The sequence below is a fragment of the Ambystoma mexicanum genome, chromosome 5p (assembly GCF_040938575.1).
Source record: "Ambystoma mexicanum isolate Mex_15411 chromosome 5p, UKY_AmexF1_1, whole genome shotgun sequence".
NCBI lineage: Eukaryota > Metazoa > Chordata > Amphibia > Caudata > Ambystomatidae > Ambystoma > Ambystoma mexicanum.
Window position 1 is genome coordinate 2,295,628 of NC_090930.1, and position 23,702 is coordinate 2,319,329.

Sequence of the window (23,702 nt, forward strand, 5' to 3'; positions counted from 1 at the left end):
CAAGACGTTCTAGGTGTCGCAGCATATAACTCCATGGGGGGTGACGCTCTCACATGTGGTAGAGTTGAATCGGCATGTACAGCGTCGTTTATCACCGCCATCTGACTGGCCCAGTAGTATGTCTGTAGCCTCGGTAGACCGATACCTCCTTCTCATATTGACCTTTGTAGTGTTCGAAGCGCTATTCTCGGGTGTCCGCCACCCCACAGGAGTTGCCTAAGTATACAATCTATCTCCTGGAACGTCTTGGTTGGTATGTGCAGTGGAGCATTCTGTAGCACATACAAGTAGCTGGGAAGTGTTAACATTTTGAACAGTGCAGCTCGCCCCAAGAGGGTCAAGGGTAGAGACTTCCAGTGTTGCACATCTCTTGTAAATCTTTCCGTAATAGGTTGTAGGTTATTGGATGTATAGTCGTTGAGATTTCTTGTAATCCGGACGCCCAGATATCGAAACGGTTCATGTGCGACTCTATATGGGCAAGACTCAGGGGTCTCGTTTCCCAGTTGATTCAGTGCAAATAGTGTGGATGGTCGATAAGAGCCACATTCGTCCGGGGGTTTGTCTGCTTTGGGTATCACAATTATTGTTGCCTTCCTTAAATCCGCTGGTAGACTACCCTCGTCTCGGGCCTGCTGATACAATTTGAGTAGATGTGGGGCCAGTTCAGTTCCGCCTATCTTCTTCCAGGTTTCAATGGGGAAACCATTCGGACCAGGTGTCTTTCCGGACTGGAGTTGCATCATAGCTGCCACTATCTCGTCTTCCATTTCTAGCCCAGCCACTTGTTCAGCTTTAAGAGAGGGAAGGGCGATCTTTTCTAACATGGAGGTTTTAGGGGGAGTTTCAGGTGCCCTGTATAGTTTTTCATAATATTTTGCAAATTCCTCTGCAATATCTGCATCTGTTAATCGCGTTTCGGCGTTTTGTGTTGTGATCGTTCTTACTTGGTTGTGTCCCTCATCTCTCCGCTCAAGCTACACTAGCATCTTTCCAGCGTTGTAGCCTGTTTCATAGATTCTGGCTCTCATCACCCTGTGTGCCTGTTTAGCATTGTCTAATGCAATATTTTTTAACTTTTTTTGAGCTAGGATCAGAGCTCTGTTCGTGTCAGGAGTATCCTGGATTAGGCGTGTTTCCTCCGCTAGTTTGACATTTGCCTCTGCTTCTCTTATTGATTCCAGGTGTGCTTTCGTTTGTGCTGCTGTCCAGGAGATGATCTCTCCACAAATCACAGGTTTGTAGGCTTCCCACAGAGTAATAGGGGAGTCTACCGTTCCTTCATTTAACTCGAAGTATGTTGTGCTATCGTTTTGTAGACGTTCTATCAATTCCGGGGACCCTAGATGGTAATTATTCAGCCTCCATACCGGTGGCGGGATTGGTTTATACATCGTAATTGACATGAGTAGGGGGGAGTGATCCAAGATGCCTCTTGGGAGGTACTCTGCCTGTGTCGCCGTGTGTATTATTGATGCTGGTATAAAGAAATAGGCTAGGCGCGACAGTGATGCGTGTACCCCAGAGTGATAGGAATATTCTTTGCCTTCCGGGTGAAGGACCCGCCATACATCTCTAATTCCAAAAGTTTCGACAAAGGTGGCTAGATTAGTTCGGCGATTGGGGTCTCTACTGCGCAGGTGTGTGCGGTCTCGGGTATTGTCCATTACATCACTGAAATCACCCCCCAGGATTAAGATGTCTGAGATGTCCATAATCAGCAGTGGCGTGATGTCTTCTATCAGCATGGCTTGCAGTGTGGGTGCTGCATAGATCACCAGTAGGGAGATCATTTTGTTCCAGAGCGTGCCTGTGACATACGTGTACCTGCCTCCAGTGTCCTGTATTGTGTCCGTAAGGGTAAAAGGAAGCCTTTTATGTATCAGTATTATTACTCCTCTGGCTCCCATCGTGAATCCTGCTTGTATTGCTGTGCGGTAGTTGGACCACTTAAACAATGCATTGGTTGATCCCGCTAGGTGGGTTTAGTTAGGAAAGTAATATCTGGGCTATGCCTATTCAGGAGTTCCTGCACTAATCGTCTCTTCAGACTACTTCCTAGACCATTTACGTTCCAGGTAAGGAGCTTTAAGGCTCGAGTCTTAGTATCTTGCGGAGTCATTTAGGCGTCCGTGGGTGTAAGTGACAGCAACGTTCTTTTGGGTTCTGGCCATTGTGTTCATGCGTACCATGGCAGGGAACAACGGCCTATGCCGCACCAAAACCTGTCTCGAGAACTTCGATGTCCCATTGAGTTTGTCCATCCTTTAAACATAGAAACATATATCCAACTCCCCCCTCCCTATACTTCGCCCCCAACTGAAGCATCTGTCGCCCCATTGCAACTCAAATACAAATTAAACAAGAACTGTAGACTCGCAGCTTTTTGCTCGTAAGTTCCCACCGTGCTCCAATGCAAAGAAGCAGGGGGGGGGACTTTCCATGGGAAAGGGGGCGGCTTCCACCTGTCTGGCCGCTTTTCTGTGAGTCTCTTCATGGCTATTACGGTCGTGTAAGCAAAATGTCAATGCACAGTACCTTACACCCTGCTCATTGGGGCCTCCAGAGTTCCTGATCATTCATGCCTCGGGTGTCAGTCTTCTCCTTCTTGCGGTTGCGGAACGTTGCCTGGCGGTTGTCGGTCTGGCGGTTCATGTCTTGGTCGGGCTCGGGGGGCTTCTGTTTCCGTTGCCTCTTGCCTTGGTCCAATCACCTTCAATGTGCTGCTCTGCCCACTTCCACGCATTTTTGGGGTCAGTGAAGTGGACCGTCGTATCTTTATAGTATATTTTAAGTTGGGCTGGAAATAGGCCATATTTCGCATTCAAGGTTTGCAACTGTTTTTTGAGTTGGTCAAACGATTGCCTGGCTTTTTGCACGTCTATGGTGTAATGTGGAAAAAACGCTATCTTCGATCCATTGTATGTGAGGGTGCCTTTTGCCCGTGCCGTCTGGAATAATGCGTCACGGTCTCGATAATTCAATGGCTTCGCTATCACTGTGCGTGGGGGGGCACCTGGTGCTGGGCAGCCTGTCGGCACGCGGTGGGCCCGTTCAATTGAAAAGAAGTTGGAAAATGTACCTGTTTCAAGCATGTCTGTGAGTAACTGCTCCAGAAATAATTCCATGTTCGGGCTTCAGCTTTCTCCGGCAATCCCAGGATTCTAACATTATTACATCTGGATCTTCACTCACTCTCATTGACCCTCTCCTCCATGGTCGTAAGTCTAGCCAGCTGTTGTTCTAATTGTCGTAGGCCATCCTCCGTCCCAGATATGTGTTGCTCTGCTTCTCCGGTACGGGATGTCGGCTTCTGGAGGTCATGCCGGAGGAGGGAGACATCCATGCTGATGCCGTCTATTTTTTGCTCCATCGAGGCCCGTAAATCTGCTATGGCAGCCAGGATGTCCTTTAAAGATATTGTGCCTTCTGCTTGTGCTATAGTGTCTGGTAGGTCTTGTTCCGACTGGGTGGCTGTTGTCGGTGTCGTAAATTGATACATCCTGCTCTGGGAGATTAGTTTCCTGGGTTTATCCTTGCCCATGTCGTACGCCGATGGTGAGGTGCCTCCGACTGAACAGGCACACAGTTTTGGTGTTCGGGCCGGCTCGTATAATATTCCTTCTGCGCTCTCCTGGGTCTGGGGTGACCGCTAGTCCGTGGAGGTGTGGGTGCCTGTTGGTTAGGCCTGTGCGGTCACTTGACTTATTAGTTACCGTTTCGTGCAGGTAATGCCTGGGCCCAGGTGTAGCTGCTGCGTGAATGCTGTGGGAAGTGATCGGCTCTCTACGGCAGGTATTGGTTTGCCCCTTCAGCTTGGTTAGGGAACTGCCAGATGTGTTGGTCGGTAGGTGGGTGGATGGGCCCCCCACCACAGTATGTCTTTACTGGGTGCACTACGGGTCCGCACGAGTACGGGTCTCAGCGGGATCGTCACATCACACAGGCACAGCGCAGTCCCGCTGGTTCCAGGAGACGGCACAGGAGTGATAGGTTAACTCCTCCGTTGTTTGAGGGGTTCTCGCCAGGTGCTTCACGTATGATGTGATTACTGCTGTCTTTTTTGTGTTTTCACCACGCCATACGCAGCTGTACTTCACATGTGCAGTCGCTCCCAGGCATGGGTCGCTGATCGTGGGTCTATCACAGTATGGCACTCCTTCACCCTGCTACGTACTGACGGGTGCAGCCACTTTGTCCATGCTTTCCAGCTGCCATGTAATTTCACTGACTGCAGTACAGGCCCACATAGGTACGGGTCTTCGCCGCGCGCATCCACAGGTCGGAGTCTCTGGGGGGGGGGTCTATGGCGCTTCCCAGAACGGGTTATGAAGCCAGTGGGACATGGGCCGTGCACCTACCGGGCCGCTTGGTTCTACACGCCGTCTGGGCTCCTTCTCTTGCAAGCTCTGTACGAGCGCGAGGGCCAGGGTAGGGTGAACGTCTGGATGTCGCCCTAGGTTGCTGTCTCCCTCTCGGATCACTCTGGCGGCCAGACGGTGCACTGGACCCCGCTCCCCAGCGGGTTTGTCTCACGACTCACACGGGCACAGCGTAGGCCCGCCGTTTTCAGGAGACAGTGCGCCCGCTCTCCGTATTGGTGGACGGGTTCCCGCCTGGTTCGGTTTGCTGGCCGGAGGTGTTCCACGGACGAAGTGAGTGCTGCTGTTCTGGTGGTGCTTCCACCTCGTCATGCGCGGATGTTATTCCTGCGTGCCTTCGTTCCCAGCCACAGGTCACTGATCGCAGATCCGCATCGGAGTGACAATCCTTCACTCGGCTATGTTCCGACGGGGGCGGCCATTTTGTCTGTGTTTTCCCGCTGCCCCACAGCTTGTTTTCCTCAGCTCCGAACTCACTCAGGAGTATGTGATTTTGGCAGGGATTTCGTCTGATTGTGGCTGGTGTGTTTGTCTTCTGGAAAATGTATAGTTTCTACAGGAAAGCCACTCGTAGCAGGCTGTTTCTACAGGATATCTGCCGCGGCTGCAGGAGCTACAGGGGGGGCTCACATCCTCATAGCTCTGCTGCTGGCCACGCCCCCCCCATTAAGACATTTATTAATGGAGTACGAGGGCACCTGGGAGGTTAGATTGTTATTTAGGAGATTCGTGGCTTGGAAAGAGGGCCTGTTATCAGAATTATTTTGGGACATAATGACAGCTGGACATGAGATTTCATTAACAGCAACAACAGTACAAGTTTTGAAAAGAAGCACAATCATAATATAAAGAGAAACACATGAATCAGGAAAGATGGATGTTTTGCAATAGTTGGGGGTGCAGCTTGGTTGGGGTATTGTGGTGATCTCTAGGAAGGATTTTCTCTTTTTTTCTAACCTTTAATCTTTTTTTATTTCTTCTCTTTGAAGTCTTATATATCAACTCATGGGTAATTGCTGTTGTCATGTGATTGTGCATTTTGTAATGTTTCTTTTAAGCAAAACAAATAAAAAAAAGAAAAAAGAAAATATATCTGAGTTTTCAATGCTTGTCCCTGCTATTGAGGCTGAACTGGGGAAACGCATAAAGCTCTCGCTTGGCCCCTCCACACCATTCACGTAAAGGAGAACGGGGGTTGAGAATATTTATATGTTTAGCAACCCAGCCGAGCTTAGCACCTGTATGGCCTCGGGGTCTTTATGGGAAGGGGGGGCCCTATGGATCCTCATAATGCAACATCTACAGGGGTTATCTATAACCAGAAATCTAGCTCACCAACATCTGAACTACAGCATATGAAATTACTTGAGCAGATGACGCTCTCAGACCATGACATAGGAGACAAGTGTGGGTCTAGTGCGTCTGAATTAGGATCTCCTGTTGAACTCCTCCCGTTGGATGCAACTTCTGTGGGTACTGATTTTCCAGTGATGTCTCGGATATTAAACTTGCTAGATAAAGGCCATGAGCAGACTCACTGGGGGATTGGTGTTATGAAGGCTTCTCTTGCTGAGATTTTGTGCAAAATGAATCGCATTGAAAGGCTTCTATTCACATGTGATGCGGTTTCTGCCCTTGCGGCTAGTGTTAAAAATATGGTTGCAACAGTGGCCATAGCCACTCAAACTCCGGGTGATCCAAGGATGATAGGTAAAGAAATCAAGTCCTTCGCTGAGATTGCTGCGTCTAAAACACTTAGTAGTCCAACGAAGGTGGGGAAGGTGGACATGGACTTGGCCCAGGTGGTTGCATCTAATGCACAATCGATGCAGTTTATTTTGAATTAATCAATGGAGTGGAAAAAGGTCCACAAGAGCGGGATTCTCAGCTGGATGAGTGTCTGTTGATCTCTGGCTCCACTCAAAATGCTAGTGAACCTATGGATAGCCCTTTGGCACTGACCGATTTGATCGATCTAATGGCTGAAGGTCAAGTGGTTCAGGCCCGAACTGCTATCAATCAGCAGAACTTGGATATTGCTGATAGTTTGTTAGGGAGAATTCTCTGTTTAGGCTGAATTTCCTAACCTAGTGAGTCCCCCAGCAGCTTTGCTGGATTTTTGGGGTTTATTTTCTTCTCCTGCCAAGGGTGAGACTCTTTTACCCTGACTCTTGGACATGATTTGAGTGTATTCCTGTGACTTGTAATGTGCTTATGGGCTTTGGGGTATTTTTCCCCTTAGGCCATCATTGGTTTTTGTATGTGTGTTACACAGCACCCTCAGTGCAGTAACACAGGGGTGTCATAGTGACCCCCAAACATAGACTCCATACCCTGGGACTGACTACTGTCTCCCTGGACATGTAAAGTTACCATTGACTTTACTAGTCTTAAATTGTGAACAGAACCAGTACAAACCATCATACTGTGGAAGTACTGGTAGGGGCAATTAGATTGCCCCTGGGTCTGTTTGTCGAGGGGTTACTGTTCCGTCCCCCCTCGCCGAGTTTCTGGCTGGTGGCAGTGGATACCACAGAAATATTCCACCGGAATATTTCCCAATGGGATTTCCCATTGATTTTAATGCACCACTTTTTGGTGCAATGTATTTATTATTAATTCACCGGTTGGGATTTTTTGCCAGAACTCGCCGCCAAAATGGCATCTGGGTTCACTTCAGTAACCCTGAACCCGAGTCGAGCCTTTGTTCCACTTTTGGCGGGCTTCTGCACAGAAGACCTCCAAAGTGGTGCCACTGTGTCTGGGTCTACAGGATGTGTGGGAGGGGGATGTAGGCACCCTGGACTGAGTTGCCTTGGCAACTCAAGTCGCACTCTTGTGTGATTGGCCCAGTGGTGAGCCCCCCGGCTCACCACTTAGCATGTTTGAGTGACAGCTAGGACTGGTGAATGGGGGGTTGCTGCATAAAAGCAGGGCTTTGTGGACTGGAACTTCAGAAGTCGCCACAGGACCTAAGAAGCCGAGAGGGAGAAGCTGAGCCGACCTGCCACGACGACACCACCGGTGGAGCCCTGCGGAACCGTCTCACCACTTCCCAACGACAGAGGAGATCTCCAGTCCGGAGAGTCTTCTTCCCTTGATTGGTGGGGACAACCAGTTTTTGCCTTCTTTTCGCCTCCCTGGAGCATCTCGTGGCCGCCTTGCCTGCGCCAAGCACCCCGGTAACCGGAATACCACTTTTTACCTCTACCGCGAAAGAGGTGTAACATCCTTTTAACCGGAAAACTCCACGGCTGGTTTCTTCCCTGGTAGTGCAACGACATTCAGCTTTCCTCCACGTCGAGATCTTCTCTTCCTCTGGACGACGCAGCGACTTGCACCCACTACCAGGAACAACTGCCACCGCTGGAGGATCCTTTCCATTTTGAAGGTACTGTGTTCCGCCCGGCTTCCCTTGCCACCGATTGTACGAGGTAGATTTAGCCCTTGGCTCTCGAACCTGGGTTAGCCTGGGACACCCTAACTAAACTTTTCTAAGCTTAACAGAACTTTTCTACTCACCTGTAACGACTTTGGAGACTTTGTGACATTGTGTGATCTTGGGCATATTTGGCCTGGCTCTCCCTAAAGTGGGCCTGGCACTGAACTTCCTTGCTCCTCAATAGACTGCCTTCTCTAATACTTACTGTGGTTCTCTGAAAAGTGTTTTGCTGTATTACTTTCTTAATTCTGCCTTTTCCAATAACTTGTTGGAGTGCCATCTAACGTTAAGCGCTCACCTGTGTCTGGAAATAAGTGGTGTTAACTAAGACTTGTCCAACAAATAACTAGGGATGTACATATAGTAATTAGGACTGTGTTTTGAATTTACTTACCTTTTTCTGTGCTAGTGTAATTTACAAGTGTGTCTTTTAAATAAATAATTATATACTTTTACACAAGCTCTGGTCAGTGTTTGCTTGTGCTACTGTGCCTCTGTACCTATTATGTATGCTCTGTATACTGCCTAACTCTTCTTGAGGGAAGTCTGACTGCTCAGCCACAGCTACCAAGTGAATCTGTGTGGTACAGACTGCTACCAAGTGGGTTTACTGCCAAACACCTGTAGTCCTAAATCTTTTGCAGTGGTCCCAGAGGGAACTGCACAGGTTTCTGCCTAACATAGTTTGATCATTTTTCTGACACGTAAGCAGAAACAACTAGCTATTAGAGGTCAAAAACAAAGGGCTCATCAAAACAAGGCTATGTTATCTAATGTAAAAAAATCAATGTAAAAAAAAGAAAGACAATCACGGGTCTTATACTAAAGAACTATGTAATATCTCCAACAATTATGGTATCATTGATTTACAACAGCTTAACAAAGAATCTAAAGCTCTATTGAACATTAACTATGGGGATCCTGCATCACCTGAAAAGGTATCTCAAGATCCTAAACTGCAAAAAAATAGGAAAAATAAGGAAAGAAATAGGATCCACCTCCGAAATCATACCTAAAACTATTGATCTTTCTAATGATGAGGCCCAACGTGCACCGGCCACCGTGGCTTTTGTAAATAACCAAAAACAAATCTCCACTTTCAAAATTCTACCCCACGATTATAAACAAAAAAGCGAGCAATATGATCAAGGGTCCAGTTGCGGGTCATGGCCCAGGAATAAACTCAGCAATGGGTAAGGCGTAGGGTGTTAAGTGTCCCTGTCCCCAGTCCACCTACAAAATAGGTTCTAGGGTCCTGGGTGAAGGGACATAACAACTTTGATCCTCAGAAAATCTTAGGAGCTCAATCCAGTAAACAATCCCCTGAAATTGTGATGTCGGGGGCCAAAGGGTCCAATGGTGGTGAACTCCCAGCTATTTATATTGCCCTAACTAATCAAGAGACTATGGCTTTTGCCAACCTTGTGGGTTCTGCCTCGGGGGAGGATCACCATAGGCCAGAGATTGAGGCTGAACCCCCCCCTTGTATGAGTGGGCTCTCAATCCAGATATGCCATCGATAATGGGGTGGGAAAGTGATTCCATATCAAACGGAAAAACTAGTGTGAATAGATCATCTATGCTTGGAGCCTTTCAGGCTATACCGTCTTTAAGAACCCTAAGATCAGATGATATGGACTGGGTAAGATTATCCCCTAAACATAACAATCGCATGATATGCGTGTATCACTCACACATCATCATAAAACTAATTTGTGATCAAAGAGATGACTTTGGCCTTATTGGCCTTACTCCGTTTATTTTTAACTCAGAATGTGAAGCAACAGCATTTCATGCCTGTAAATATCGATAATGATATCGAATGGTTTGTCCCCTCAAATCAACGAGGATATATTAAGGCAACTGATGGCATTTGCAGCTGCTATTACTCAGATTACAGAGTCCCAGCCTGCCGCAGGAAATTTGATATCAAAGACGAATGGTAACCGGTAGAATCATGACTCCAGGTTTATGTTTATGTCATGGAACTCTTGTGGGCTAAGACATTTTCTTTCATGGGCCCAACAGTTAGATGAAGGCACACCTCCAGAAGTCATTATTGTACAGGAAATCATGCACATGACCCATTTTGATGTGGAAGGTTATGATTCATATACCCAAGAAGCCAAGAGAGGGATGTTGGGGAGGCCATCGGGTTGCTTCGCTGCGTTGATAGACAAGTCATGCAAAATATCCTCCAATCTTATCCACAATGATGAAGCCATCCCAGCAGTGGAACTTGCTCTTCAAGGTGCACCGTTGGTGTGTATTTTGGTTATTTGTATAACTTGGAACAGAACGACTGTACCTTTTTGTGATATGTGCGATCAGTTGGATATGATATTGGAACGAGCAATGATTCGCAATTCAGGTGTTAAGATTGTGGTGGGTGGTGATTTTAACTCCACCTCTCCATGGCCAGACTGACAATGATGGAAGACATTTGGGTGATCCCATATCTATCACTATGCGTAATGGGAAGAAATGGGTGGATTATTTTATGACTAGGGACATCCAAATGGTGCTTCCGGCGGTGAATGCATATAACTATACATGGTCACGAGGTATCCTCTTTTATTGATTTTATTTTGTATCTTCAGTGGTCTATACAGAAGTGGAGTCAGTGCACATTTCTGATCTAGGCTTTGGTGACCATTTGGCACTCCAATTGACCTTGAACATTCCCAATTGTCGGTATAAAGCACTCCCCAACTTGACCGTAATTGAAGTAGACAGACATCCGATTTCTGTTAGATGGGATCCAAAAACCTGTCAGAAGTTAATCCTAAGAACTCGATCTGACCCATTGATAGTAATCATAGAAAGCCAGGACGCTTACTTAAACGCATTAGTGGAGCAGGGGAATGCTAGGCGCATACATTTCCATGTTAGTTGGCACCTTCACTCCTTTAACTTGACTATTGACAATCTTAGGAAAGTAAAGAATAAACATATACGGCAGCTTTGACGACTCAATCTTGAGCTGGAATTCTACCTGCACCATAAACGTATCATCAAGCAGGCTTATAAAAACAGGATCAAAAGCTTAAAAAGTGATCTACTCATAGCAGATAATCAATGCATGATGCATAACCTATTGAAAAAGGACACTAGACAAGTATGGACTATGCTTAGAACTATCACATGCGCTGAGTCCTACAAGGAACCAGCAATATCCGCTGCGAGGTGGGTTGTTTATGTTAAAGGTAAATATTGTTTGCCATTGAGATTTGCTCATACCCCCCCTGCAGGAACTTCAACAAATTGATTTTGGTTGTTTGAAGATATTGTATATGTGATTCATAAGATCACGGGTTCAAGGGCTCCTGGACCTGATGGGCTTCCGCCGTGTCTCATAAAAGCGGACCCAGAATTGTGGACAAATATTCTGAAGATTAAATTTGATAATATATATCAGTCAGTTCTAATTCCTCCCACATGGTGTTCTGCTAACATAATGCCCATCTATAAAAAAGGTAGGGCTAATGACCCTGAAAATGTTAGGCACATAGCACTAATGGACACTTTATCTAAGATATTCACTTTATTGATCCTGGATGAGTTGCAGAACCATATTAACAATCACAATCTCTTGTCCCGATTGCAGGTGGGGTTTTGGCAAAATATGGGGTGCCCCCTCAATGCAACTATCATGGGACAACTGTACGAGCAAACAAAATATATGCACTCAGGGCCAGTGTACATGGCGGCCCTGGACTTGACGGGCGTCTTCGACACGGTTAAAAGAAATGTATTGTGGGAGAAAATGATCCAGCAAGGCTTCCCTTTACATCTGGTTGCGATGGTTGCGCTGCTGCATAAAAACACAAATGATAGAATAAGGTTCAGTAAAGATGGGGCTCTTACGGACCCTGTCACTACCGAGGTGGGCCTTAAACGGGGTTGCAACCTGGCCCCGTGATATTTAATTTGTATCTAGCTGATTTGGACTGTGATTGGAGTGAAGCCGTTATATATCCAGTCAAATTGGTACTAAACTGCATAGGCTTTGCTGATTTGTTATTTTTCGACAGAACCTTGTATGGCCCCCAGACGAAACTGAACATATTTGCGTGATTTGCTCGCCAGCACAACCTACAAGTCAACTTTTCTAAACCCTTTATCATCTCATTTGCAGGTGGTAAAAGAAAAACTTCTAGATTTACATGGTCCCTGGATGATTCATTTATTGTACGCACTTCGTCAATCCGTTATTTGGGATGTACCCTTTCCAAACCGGTACTCAGTTGCGATATGGAAGGAGCTTCTTAATGATAAATTAAAACGTTTGACTTCCAAAATTAAAATCATTCTACATAAATACTGTAAATTCTCCCTACTTCCCATCATTCAATTCTATCTGTTAAAGGTGGAACAGATTATCCAATACTCCTTGGACAATTGTATAATGACATGGATGTGTTTTTGGATAGCATTCAGGGTACGTTGTGGAAGAATGTATTGGACCTAGCTCTTTCCATACCTAACGATTTGATTTGTCATGAACTTGGTTTGTTGTTTGTTACCCTTGTCCGCTTAATGACAGTGGCGTATGTTAAATAATTATGCAAAAATGTTGACTCCGCTCAAGCCTTCAATGTATGAAGAACTAAATCATATGATAGTGGAGGGGCGGCCTTCCTCCATTTAAAAATTCTCTAACAAAATTAACTTAATTCTGGCAGCAATAACGGTATCTAAAGAGGAACTAGGAGCCAGACTTCCATGTTATAAAACAACATTTCTGCTCTAACATTGGTGACTACTGTCAGACAGAATTGGTATTAGTAAGGCCTATTATGAATATGCCAAATTTAGGAGGAAATGGGGAGATCGGGCAACATATATTTGGAAATTCCCTTGTGAGAAAGCAAGGAAAATCTATATGCGTTTTAAACTTAACTAACTCCTCACTAATGAAAGCGTTCAACACTGGGATAATAAGGTTGCCAATGCGGAAAAGGGGAGATGTCGATTCTGTAATATCCCTAATCAACTGGAAACGTTGAAACACTTGGTAATATATTGTGAGCATTTCGAAAACGTTAGGAGGACACATACAATAGGCAATGATTTACATTTTACTACTGTCCTGGCTAGAGAAACATTATGGAGAAGATGCTTGTGGGGGAACAGTCTAAACCCGGTCCTTAAATTGATGCAATTTCTATGTTTTATTGACTAAAATCCCTCAAAAAAGCAAATGGTTTGATACGATATGAACTGATTAGTCGGGTGGACCTTCTATTAAGTTTAATGTGAATTTAAAGTGTGCAATGTACTGTAGGGTCACTGGTTTCGTGCGAAACAGGTCTTAGGAGATTCTAATCTACAATCTAAAGTTTTCAACTTGGTCTGATGTGTAACTAGATAATCTTGGAGGCGTGAGGATTGATCTTTATTAGAATTTTATAGGAGCATCATTCTAAACGTAAGTTAGCTTTAACGATGTTGTGATCGTGGTTCATGTAGTTACATTTTTATTTTTATTTTGTTGGTCTTGAAAATGGTCTTAAAGGAACAATAGTTCTTATTGTCGAAATGTTCTTAAATGAAAGTATTTTATGTATTTTATAAATGTATATTTTGTAAAGCTTTTTTGCAAACCAGACACAATAAAAAATGTTTTAAAAAAAGTATGGACAGATCCCGAGAATACCTTTAATGTGATCCTCGTGTATAGACCCCCAGCTGTTATACAGGACTTTGCCAACCAAACATGTGATCGACTGCTCGCGTTTTTAAAACTCAATACCAGAGCTATCCTTTTAGGAGATTTTAATCTTTGGCTAAATGATGAGAACGATGCTCGTGCCAGGTCTCTGGAGGAGGCTCTAGCAGATTTAGGCACCGCCACACAGGATAAGGGTAACACGCTGGATTGGTTGCTGGGCTACAATGTGACCCTAACTAATCAAAACATACACCCCTGTCCTTGGCCAGACCACTTTTTCATACACTTTGTAGTCGCATGTCAGAAGCTAGTTGTGAACAAGAAACAACTTACCTCACCCTCCCCAGCCCTCTCATTCTCCCCCTCCCCTCTACTGAACCTGCAACAGCTCCTGACACTTACTCCAATTGTGGACACACTGCCGTGTGGCCACCAGCACTTACTTGCATCCTCTTCCTGTCATGCACACTATTTTTCCCTTTGTCAACCTCCCTCCATCTCCAACCCCCTCTCCCTCTCCCTCCTCCTCTTCCTTCCACTCATCCTCATGCCCTCCCCCCGCTCTTACCTCCCCCTTGCACACCCCTTCCCCCTCGCAATCCCTTCTCGCTCCAATCTTATCCACCGCCCCACTGTCAATCCCTCCAGTATCATGAACATTGCTCTCTTGAATGCCCGATCCATCTGCAATAAAGCCACTGCGGCTCTTGATCTATTCTCCCAACTCAACCTTCACTTCCTCTGCATCACAGGGACTTTGATCTGCCCCTTCAATTCCACTGTTCCTGCATCTCTCTCCACCCCCTCTTCCTCCTCCTTTCATATCCCACAACCCTCAGGTCGCGGTGGCGGCGTCGGCCTCATCAGTCACCCTAAATGTCTCTCCTCATCTCCTACCTTACCTCTCCCTACCTTCTCCTCCTTTGGATTTCTCTACATATCCTTCACTTACCCTCATGCAATCTCCTTCTTAGTCAATTACAGACCTCCTGTCCCCCCTCTCTTCCTTCTATGAAGACCTAGACCATCTTCTCTCTCTCATTTCTCCCTCCCCTACCCCTCTCTCTGTCCTCAGCGATTTCAACCTCCCTCTCTCAACCTCATCTCATTCTTCCCCTCTTCTCTCCTTACTTGCCTCCTACCTCCTCCTACCTGTCCTCCGCCACTCCCTCCTCTCCCTCCTTCTCTTGTCACGATCTCTGCAATTTCAACACTTCTCTCTTCCTCGACTCCAGTCTGGTTTCTGCCCTAAACACTCCACTGAGACTGCCTTCACTTAAGTACTCAATTCTCTCCTCACTGCTTGCTACGCAATCCTCAATTCTCATCCTCCTCAACCTCTCTGCAGCCTTTGACACTGTAGACCACCCCTTACTTCTTAGCACTCTGTCCTCCTTTGACTTCAAAAGCCCTGTCCTCTCCTGGCTCTCCTCTTACCCCTCCAATAGATCCTTCACTGTCTCCTGGGGTGGCCGTACCTCCTCCAGCCTCCCCCTGAACTATGGAGTCCCTCAGGGTTCCATACGTGGACCCTTTCTTTTCTCTCTGTATACCTCCCTTCTTGCCACAGTCATTTCTTCTTTCGGCATCTCCCACCACTTCTACGCTGATGACACCCAACTCTTTCTTTCCTTCTCTTCCTTACATCTGACCACCACACTCTTTCTTCCTGCCTCATGGCCATAAAAAACTGGATGTCTTCCCATTTTCTTTCCTGCAATACTGACAAGACTGAAGTGCTTTTCTTCCCTCCTAACACTTCCTTCTCCTTCCCCCCTCCTTTCATCCACTTTCCCCCTTTTAATCTCCCCATCTTGCCCCACGCCTGCAATCTTGGCCTCCATCTTGACTCCTCTCTCTCCTTCTCCAACCACTTCTCCCTAACCTCTCGTGCCTGTCGGCACAACCTCTTCAAAATTTGCAAGATCCGCTCCTCCCACACCTTCCACGCTTCTAAACTCCTAATTTCCTCCCTTATTTTCTCCCGTCTCTTCCACTGCTCCTCTCTTCTCTTTGGTCTCCCCGTCTCTCACCTACCTCCCCTAAAATCCATCTACCACTCCTCTATCCGTACTCTATGTCTTCTCTGCCCTCGAGAATCTAGTTCTACCACACTCTCTCAACTCAGCTGGCTTCCCTTCCTCTCATAATTGAAATTTCAATTCCTCTCTCTCGTCTTCAAATCTCTTCATGACCTTGCCCGCCCTATCTCTCTTCCCTCCTCTCATTTTACTCTCCCTCCCGCTCCCTCCGATCAGCTGATCTCTACCTTCTCACTGTACCCCCGCCCCTTGTGCCGCCTCACGCTTCCGCTCCTTCCAACTCTTGGCCCCCTTCCACTGGAACTCCCTACCTCTCTCTATCCGCTCCTCCCCCACCTGCCCATCCTTCCGCTCCTCCTTGAAAGCCCTTCTCTACTCCCCTGACTCCACTCACCTACCTTTCCCCCCCTCAAACCCACTGCATCCCCTCCCCTCGCCTCCCTCCTTCCCCCTCCCCCGCTGACCTCATACTGGATACTGTTACCAGAAGGCGTAGGCCACCCAGGGAGCCCATCCTTCCCCTTCCTCCTCCCCCCTCCTCCCACTCCGGCTGACATCAAATCTGACATTGATACCCCTTTACCTACCTCCTTTCCCCCCTCCCCTCCCTTCTTTTGAGCAAATTGTTCCACATGCTGTACATCTGGTTTGTTTCATGTTTGTAAATATGCTTCTCTCTTTCATTACTGTATCTTGTTGTTACTCTGTAAAGCGCTTTGGAGTAAAGCGCTATATAAACTCGATAAACATAACTTAAAACTGTATGTATGTAGAAATACTAGAACACTTCCACCACAGGCTCTTAATCCTTGGCCGACTGCTCTGTATGAGGAGAGGAATGGAATGATGCCCCCGCTGTGGATGACATTGTTCATGGAAATCAGCGCACTCTACAGAGGGTTGTAAATGCTTTGGCCCCTTTGACAGTAAATAAAGTCACCCAAAGGGAGAATAAACTGTGGTTCACCCCAGAGCTGCAAGCACTCGAAAATGATAAAACAAACTCTACAAGTGGAAAAACTCACTTTTGGAGCTCGATAAAGATATCTATAAAATTACAGCAAAAAGATTCAAGGCAGCTGTCATCCTGGCTAAAATATCATGCATAGATGACCGAATTAACACAGCACAGCCCCAACCAAGAGAATTATTCAAAATCTTCAAGCAACTTGAACAACCAAGTCAAGATAACACAAATGATGTTATTAAAGATGCTGAATGGTGTACTTCAATTCAAGATGCAAGTTGGATAAATTAAACATCATTAAAGATAAGATTGAAGTTACCAGGAAAACAACAAGTCCTATTGACACTGAAACCTTTAGCACCAGCAGAAGAATGTGGAAGCCAGAGGAAACGTGTTCATTTAAACATGTGCGTGAACTCGAATTGACACTGATACTAACAAAATCGAAACCTACCAATTGTAACAGAGACGTCTGTCCAGCCCTGGCCAATAAAGCATGCTCTCCTATACTTCTTCCTGCACTGTGCAAATTTGTTAATGCATCATTCAGTGAAGGTTGTGTTCCCAATACTATCAAGAACACGTGGATAAGAACTGGACTCTGCCTGCTGAACCCACTGAACTATCGCCCTATATCCAACTCTCTATTTCTGCTCAAGATCTTGGATCGAGTCGCATATTGAAGGTCGTCATTCCCCAAAATACAAATCCCAAACTCAGAATAAATGGACACACCCCAGTAGGGAATGGGACCAGGAGAAAGACTGCAAGTTAAACAAAGGTTTATCAGGTAAAGGATGCATGCAGAGGACTCTGCTGCTCTGAGAGCGCTCTGCCAACAATACAGAAACAGCACATCTTTGTACATAAATGTCGTCATCTGTGACAAACAGTATAGGGATGAATTTATTTATTTATTTTAATTCGTATTACGCGCTGCATGCCCGTGTGCCTCAGGGCACACAAAAAAAAAGAAACAGGACACATAGAACATAGGAAGATTGGCCAGAAGAGTGAAAGAAGGGATTACTCAGTGTTAAAAAGGTGAGTCTTTACAGTCTTTTTTAAAAAGATGATCATTTTGTATTTGGCGTATAGCAGCAGGGAGTATATTCCAGAGCCGGGGTCCCTTGGAGTCAAGACTGGCCCCTCCAAATCTAGCAACATTAGATCTTGGATGATCAAGTACTGTAGCCGTGGAAGAGCGAAGGTTCCTGCCAGTTGTCTTGACTTTGATACGTTCTGACAGATAGGTGGGACTACTTAAAGACACACACTGGTGTGTTATTGTTAGCACCTTGTGTGTTATTCAGTATTTTACTGGAAGTCAATGTAGCTTCTTACGGTAGGGGGAAATGTGAGTACGGCGCGATTGTTCAAAGATGGTGCGCACAGCGTGCTTCTGAGCCACTTGAAGAGATTGTATATTGGCAGCGGTGGTGGCGGCCAGTAGGCTATTACAGTAGTCCAGTCTGGAGTTAATCAAAGCTATGGACAGGAGTGCATAGTTTTCAGTTGTTATGAATGGGCGAATATAATGTATTCGCTTGTTAATAAGTCCACAGCTAGACCGGATGTTGGAGACATGAGATTTCATGGATAGTGTGTCATCCAAAACAACCCCTAATGTTTTAACTTTCCTTTGGACTGTGATGACAGTGTCTGCAATTGTAAAATTGGCATAGTCAGGGGCTAGCTTGGACCAGGTGTTCTTGGGGGATACTATCATAAGTTCTGTTTTGTTATTGTTCAAAGCCAGGGTTACAGGCCATACAGTCCTGGATGGATTTGTAGATGTTATTGATAGTTTCCACATCATTTTTATAGTGGCTGCTGAGCTGAATGACAACCCGAGTGTCGTCTGCGTAGTTTGTATATTGTACACCCAACTTGTTTAGGAGATCCAGTAGTGGACGAATATACAAATTGAAAAGCAATGGCGACTGTTAGGGAGAATTCTATGTTAAGTCTAATTTCCCAAACCTAGTGAGTCCCCCAGCAGCTTTGCTGGATTTTTGGGGTTTATTTTTTTCTCCTGCTAAGAGTGAGACTCTTTTTCTCCCACTCTTAGACATGATTTGAGATATCCTTTGACTTTGTAATGTGTTTTATGGGCTATGGGGTCTTTTACTCCATAGGGTTTCATGTGGTTTTTGGTAAGTGTGTTACACAGCACCCTCAGTGCAGTAACACGGGGGTCTCATAGTGACCCCCAAACAGACTCCATACCCTGGGACTGACTATTGTCTCCCAGGGCATGTAAAGTCACCATTGACTTTACTAGTCTTAAATTGGGAACAGAACCAGTACAAACCATCATATTGTGGAAGTACTGGTAGGGGTAATTAGATTGCCCCTGGGTCTGTTTTTCGAGGGGGCACTGTGCAGGCCCCCCTCGTCAAGTTTCTGGCTGGTGGCAGTGGTTACCACGCAAATTATTCCTTAAGAATATTTACTATGGGATTTTCCCATTCATTTTAAACGCACAACTTTTTGGTGCAATGTTAAAGATACCGCCGGTTTATTCATTTAATATTTATTCCCCGGTTGGGTCTTTTCGCCATGACTCGGTCTTAAAATGGTGTTTGTGTTTGCCTCTGTAACTCCAACTCAAGTCAAGCCCTTTGTTCCACTTTTTGGCAGCCTTCTACACAGAAGACTCCAAAAGTGGTGCCACCCTGTCTGGGTCTACAGGATGTGTGGGAGGGGGGTTTAGGCACCCTGGACTGAGTTGACTTGGCAACTCAAGTCGCACTCTTGTGTGATTGGCCCAGTGGTGAGCCGCCCGGCTCACCACTTAGCATGTTTGAGTGACAGCTAGGACTGATGAATGGGGGTTTTCTGCATAAAAGCAGGGCTTTGGGGACTGGGACTTCAGACGTCGCCACAGGACCAAAGAATCCGAGTAGGGGGGAGCTGAGCCGACCTGCAACGGCGACACCACTGGTGGAGCCCTACTGAACTGACTCACCACTTCTTCCAACGACCGAGGAGATCTTCATCCCGAAGAGTCTTCTTCCTTTGACTGGTGGGGATAACCAGTTTGCCCGCCTTTTCGCCTTCCCGGATCATCTCGTGGCCGCCTTGCCTGTGCCAAGCACCCCAGCAACCGGGATACCACGTTTTACCACTACCGCGAATAAAAGGGTAGTACCTTTTAACCGGAGAACTCCACGGCTGGTTTCTTCCCTGGCAGTGCAACAACCTTCAGCTTTCCTCCACGTCGAGACCTTCTCTTCCTCTGGACGATGCCGCGACTTGCACCCACTGCCAGGAACCCACTGCCAGGAACAACTGCCCCAGCTGGAGGATTCTCCCCACTTTCAAGGTACTGTGTCCGCCTGGCCTCCCTCGCAACGGTCTGTGTGGGGTGTCTCGTAAATCCTCATCTTACCACTTGGGTTGGCCCAAGCTGGTTAACTGAACTTTTCCGAGCTGAACTAATTCCTTTTTAAACTCTCTGCAAGACTTTTCAAGCCTTTTAAACTGTGTGATCTTGGCCGCATTGGTGTTCTTCTCTCTCTAAGAGGGAGCCGGGCCTCTGAACTTTTTGCTCACAAGTAGACTTTGACTTTCCTGCCTTGCTGAGTGCTTCTAAAGTATTGTGTTGTGTGCTTTTCCAATTTCTGCCTTTTCACTCCCTTTTCTGATAACTTATTGGAGCGCCATCTTTAGTTAAGCGCTCACCTCTGTCTGAAAATAAGTGGTGTTAACTAAGACTTGTCTAATAAGGAATAAGGGATGTACATATATTAATAGTGACTGTGTTTTTGAACTTGCTTATAATAATAGTGCTGGAGTGTTTCTAAGTGCGTCTTTTAATACATAATTGTATCCTTTGATACCAAGGCTTTGGTCAGTGTTTGCTTGTGCTACTGTATTTTGGTACCTATCTTGTATACTGTAGATACTGTCTAACTCTTCTTGAAAGAAGTCTGGCTGCTCAGCCACAGCTACCAGGTAAATCTAGGTGGTATAGACTGCTACCAATTGGGTTTACTGCCAACACCTGTAGTCTTAAGCCTTTTGCAGTGGTCCCTAAGGGAACTGCACAGGTTTCTGCCTAACAGTGACATATAGGAGCCCTGTGGTACACCACAGGTCTGAGAAATGGGGATAGAATGATTGTTGCCCACAAAGACCCTTACCATTCGAGGACCCAAGAAGGATGCTATCCATTTGGACACCAATGTGGAGCAGTTTGCGACCTCTCCGAGCCTTGTCACTAGAATGCTGTGATCAACAAGATCGAAGGCTGCGGTGAAGTCGAGCAGCATCAACCCACGAGGGCGAGTCCATTGGTGCGTTACAATGTTTCAGTATAGGCAATACTGGGTTGGTTCAGCTTGATTGGTTGGTGCGGAGCTGTTACTTTGCGTGGCACGTGGGTCGGCTGGGCTCATCTGGGAGGGGTGAAGGTCAGGCCGGGTCCACAAAATGCAATTGTCCTAACTAATCTAAACTACACAGCAATCCTTGGCATGCTAAGAATAATGTAATGCATAACATTTGTACCAGAATGTGGGGTTGCCTGTAAACCGTGAGCAAACATATGCACATTCTTAACCTAGGCCTTTGTGGGGCCGGTGGCAGAGGTCCTTTTTGCCAGGTGGTTAATCTAAAGGTTTTGATCTGAAATGTATTCGCCCTGATGCCTCATGGTTCAAACAAATGGATTGATAGGTGTTAGTCCAATAAGAATATATGATCACACAGGATTAGTTATATTGGGGGCAATCTAGGGTGGTCTGTGGGGAAGGGTCGCACCAACTGTTACATGAAAGGAGACCAGAGGGGCAAAAGGTTGCACAGGCAATAATGTCTAAAAGTGGGGGTTGGAGGAGCAGGTTTGTAGAGGCAGATGAGTACACAAGTCAAGATTCGCCCCGGTCACACACAGGGCAGTGAGCTCCGAAGAAGAGAAAGAATGCATTTGTTGTTTGCAACAATTCACGCCAAGGCTTCCGTGAGAACTGGGCTGGTGTGGCGCAGACAGGAGAGGAGGTGGTGGGGGCTGTCGGAGCGGCTGTGCGCGGCGCTGGTTGAAGGGAGAGAAGACTTTTTAGAGATCATAGTGCGACCTAGTAGAAAAATTAAGTCTAAAGTGGCACAAAGTTGAGTCTGAGTGTGTCACCCCATGGCTTCCTTCTACTGTCGTCAGTGAAAGACAAGGAGGAAGTCTCCCCGCAATGGGATGAGCAAATAGTCTTATTTCATGCGGAATGTATGGGGGGGCATACAGACCCTTCCTCCCTTACATTCCCCCTTTTCATTACTCCTAAAGAAATGAATAACGATGGTTGTTAGTACGTCTACATTCCTCTGCCTCCATTACCGCTTCATCCAAAGCTGGAGTTCCCTTTATTGGCATTCTGGCCCTGCACACAGATCTCAGGCTTTGACTCCTTCTTGCATATTCATCGGGAGTACAAGTCATATAAATACTCCCACCATCCCCCGAGAGACCCGAGAGATCCACCCACACCTCCTTATACCATTCTAGTTCATGGGGTTCTTTGATGGTTGTATGATACAAATTATCCACTCTGCCCCCTGTTATTTTGTACACTGCTGTCATGCGGTATTTGGGCTCTTGGGTATCCCCTATTTGAACTTGTACATCTTTCACATCAAGAGGCACCTTTGCTGGGTTTCCCACTGTCACCATCATCATTGCACTGCTAGGCATAGACTTTGCACAGTATCGAACCCCTACCTGGCACACACAAAAAATCTATAGCAAAAATACGATGATGGGTACGAGTAGCTTCATTGCAGTCCCAAGCCAAGATTGTACCCAGTCAAAAACTGTGTCGAACCAGTCACTTGACTGCACACCACTTTGTTTCTTCATTTTTTCTCTGAGGTTGTGTACTGCAGTTATGTGTGATAGTGTCCAATTGTCAGTGTCTGCAGAAGGCACGAATGTGCAACATGCACTCCCGATTTTTTTCGGCAAACACTGCCTTGCATTGCTGTGAGGAGGTCTAGCACATAACGATTTTGCATGGTCATCAATCGCCGGGCTCTTAGTTCCACCTTTATGATGTTGAACCCTTCTTCAGTGTCGTTGGCTAGCTGGATCAGCTCCCACCGGACGATCTGAAACCACTTGGTGTTTGCTTGTGCCTGGATGCTTGGTATGGGTGATGCAAAAAATGTCTCTGCTGAATTGAAGAGCGTAAACTGGTCCAGTATCTGTGCCAAAAGTTCAAAAGAGTCTTTAGAAGAACAAGTTACTTACCAACTGTAAAGTTTTTTTGATTGGATGTTCCTTTCATGTATTCCTCATCTTAGATATCTTGTCTCCCGGCTTTGCTGCTACGGAAAACATTTTTCACCAGATGGCACTGTGTTCGAGGCTGCAGAGTCGTCGTCTCTCGAGGGCCACCGTCAAGCATCAACGTCATCCGCTGTATAAAGGGCTTGAGCCGCGCCAGTAACCTCAGTTCTGTTTTTACGGTGTTCACGGTCGCATCAGTTGATCAGACTTTTAAGTCCCCAGGCTCTTGAGGAAGTTCGAGTGCAACTGGCGTAACTGTACGGAGAGGTAGGTTGGGAGGGTCCATGAGGAATACGTGGGCGCAACATCCAATCGAAAGAACGTTACAGTTGGTAAGGAATTTTTTTTTTTTTTTTTTTATTGTTTCGGCTGCAAATTGCAACCTTTCAATTTGGCACAATTACATAAATACAAAAATATAGAAAAAAGAAACTTATAGAATATGAAAGTAAGCATCCTGAAGGTCCAATGAAACCAGCCAGTCCTGAAGCTGAAAAGCCTGAAGGATCTGAGAAAGGGTCACCATCTTGATGGGTCTCAATCCTTTTTGGGGATGAGAAAATAAGGGGAGTACCAAGCCTTGTTCCTTTCAGCTACAGGTACATGTTCTATTGCACCTTTCTCGAGCAGGGTTAAAATCTCCTGCACAAGGAGCGGGTCTGGAATTTTTACAGATGTGGCTACCGGTGGATGATCTTGAGGTCGTTGATGAAAAGGAAGGCAGTAACTATGGGTCACTATCTCTAGTGCCCAGGTATCTGACATAATGCCCCGCCATTCGTTCAGATACCGAGTGATTCTGCCTCCCACCGGGGTCTTGTGGGTGAAGACCTCAAAGTGGCTTTGCAGCGACTGCAATAGTGGCTGAGGTGGTAGTGGCCGCTGCTGGGGCTGATCTAGCACCTCTCCCCT

General features: G+C 46.2%; 1 protein-coding gene across 1 annotated transcript in view; it reads right to left on the reverse strand.

Annotated features, from left to right (window-relative positions):
* The window catches only part of LOC138481610 (GLIPR1-like protein 1), a 1,920,818-nt gene that overhangs the window by 1,646,421 nt on the left and 250,695 nt on the right, over positions 1-23,702 (reverse strand). The gene's annotated exons all lie outside the window — the stretch shown is intronic.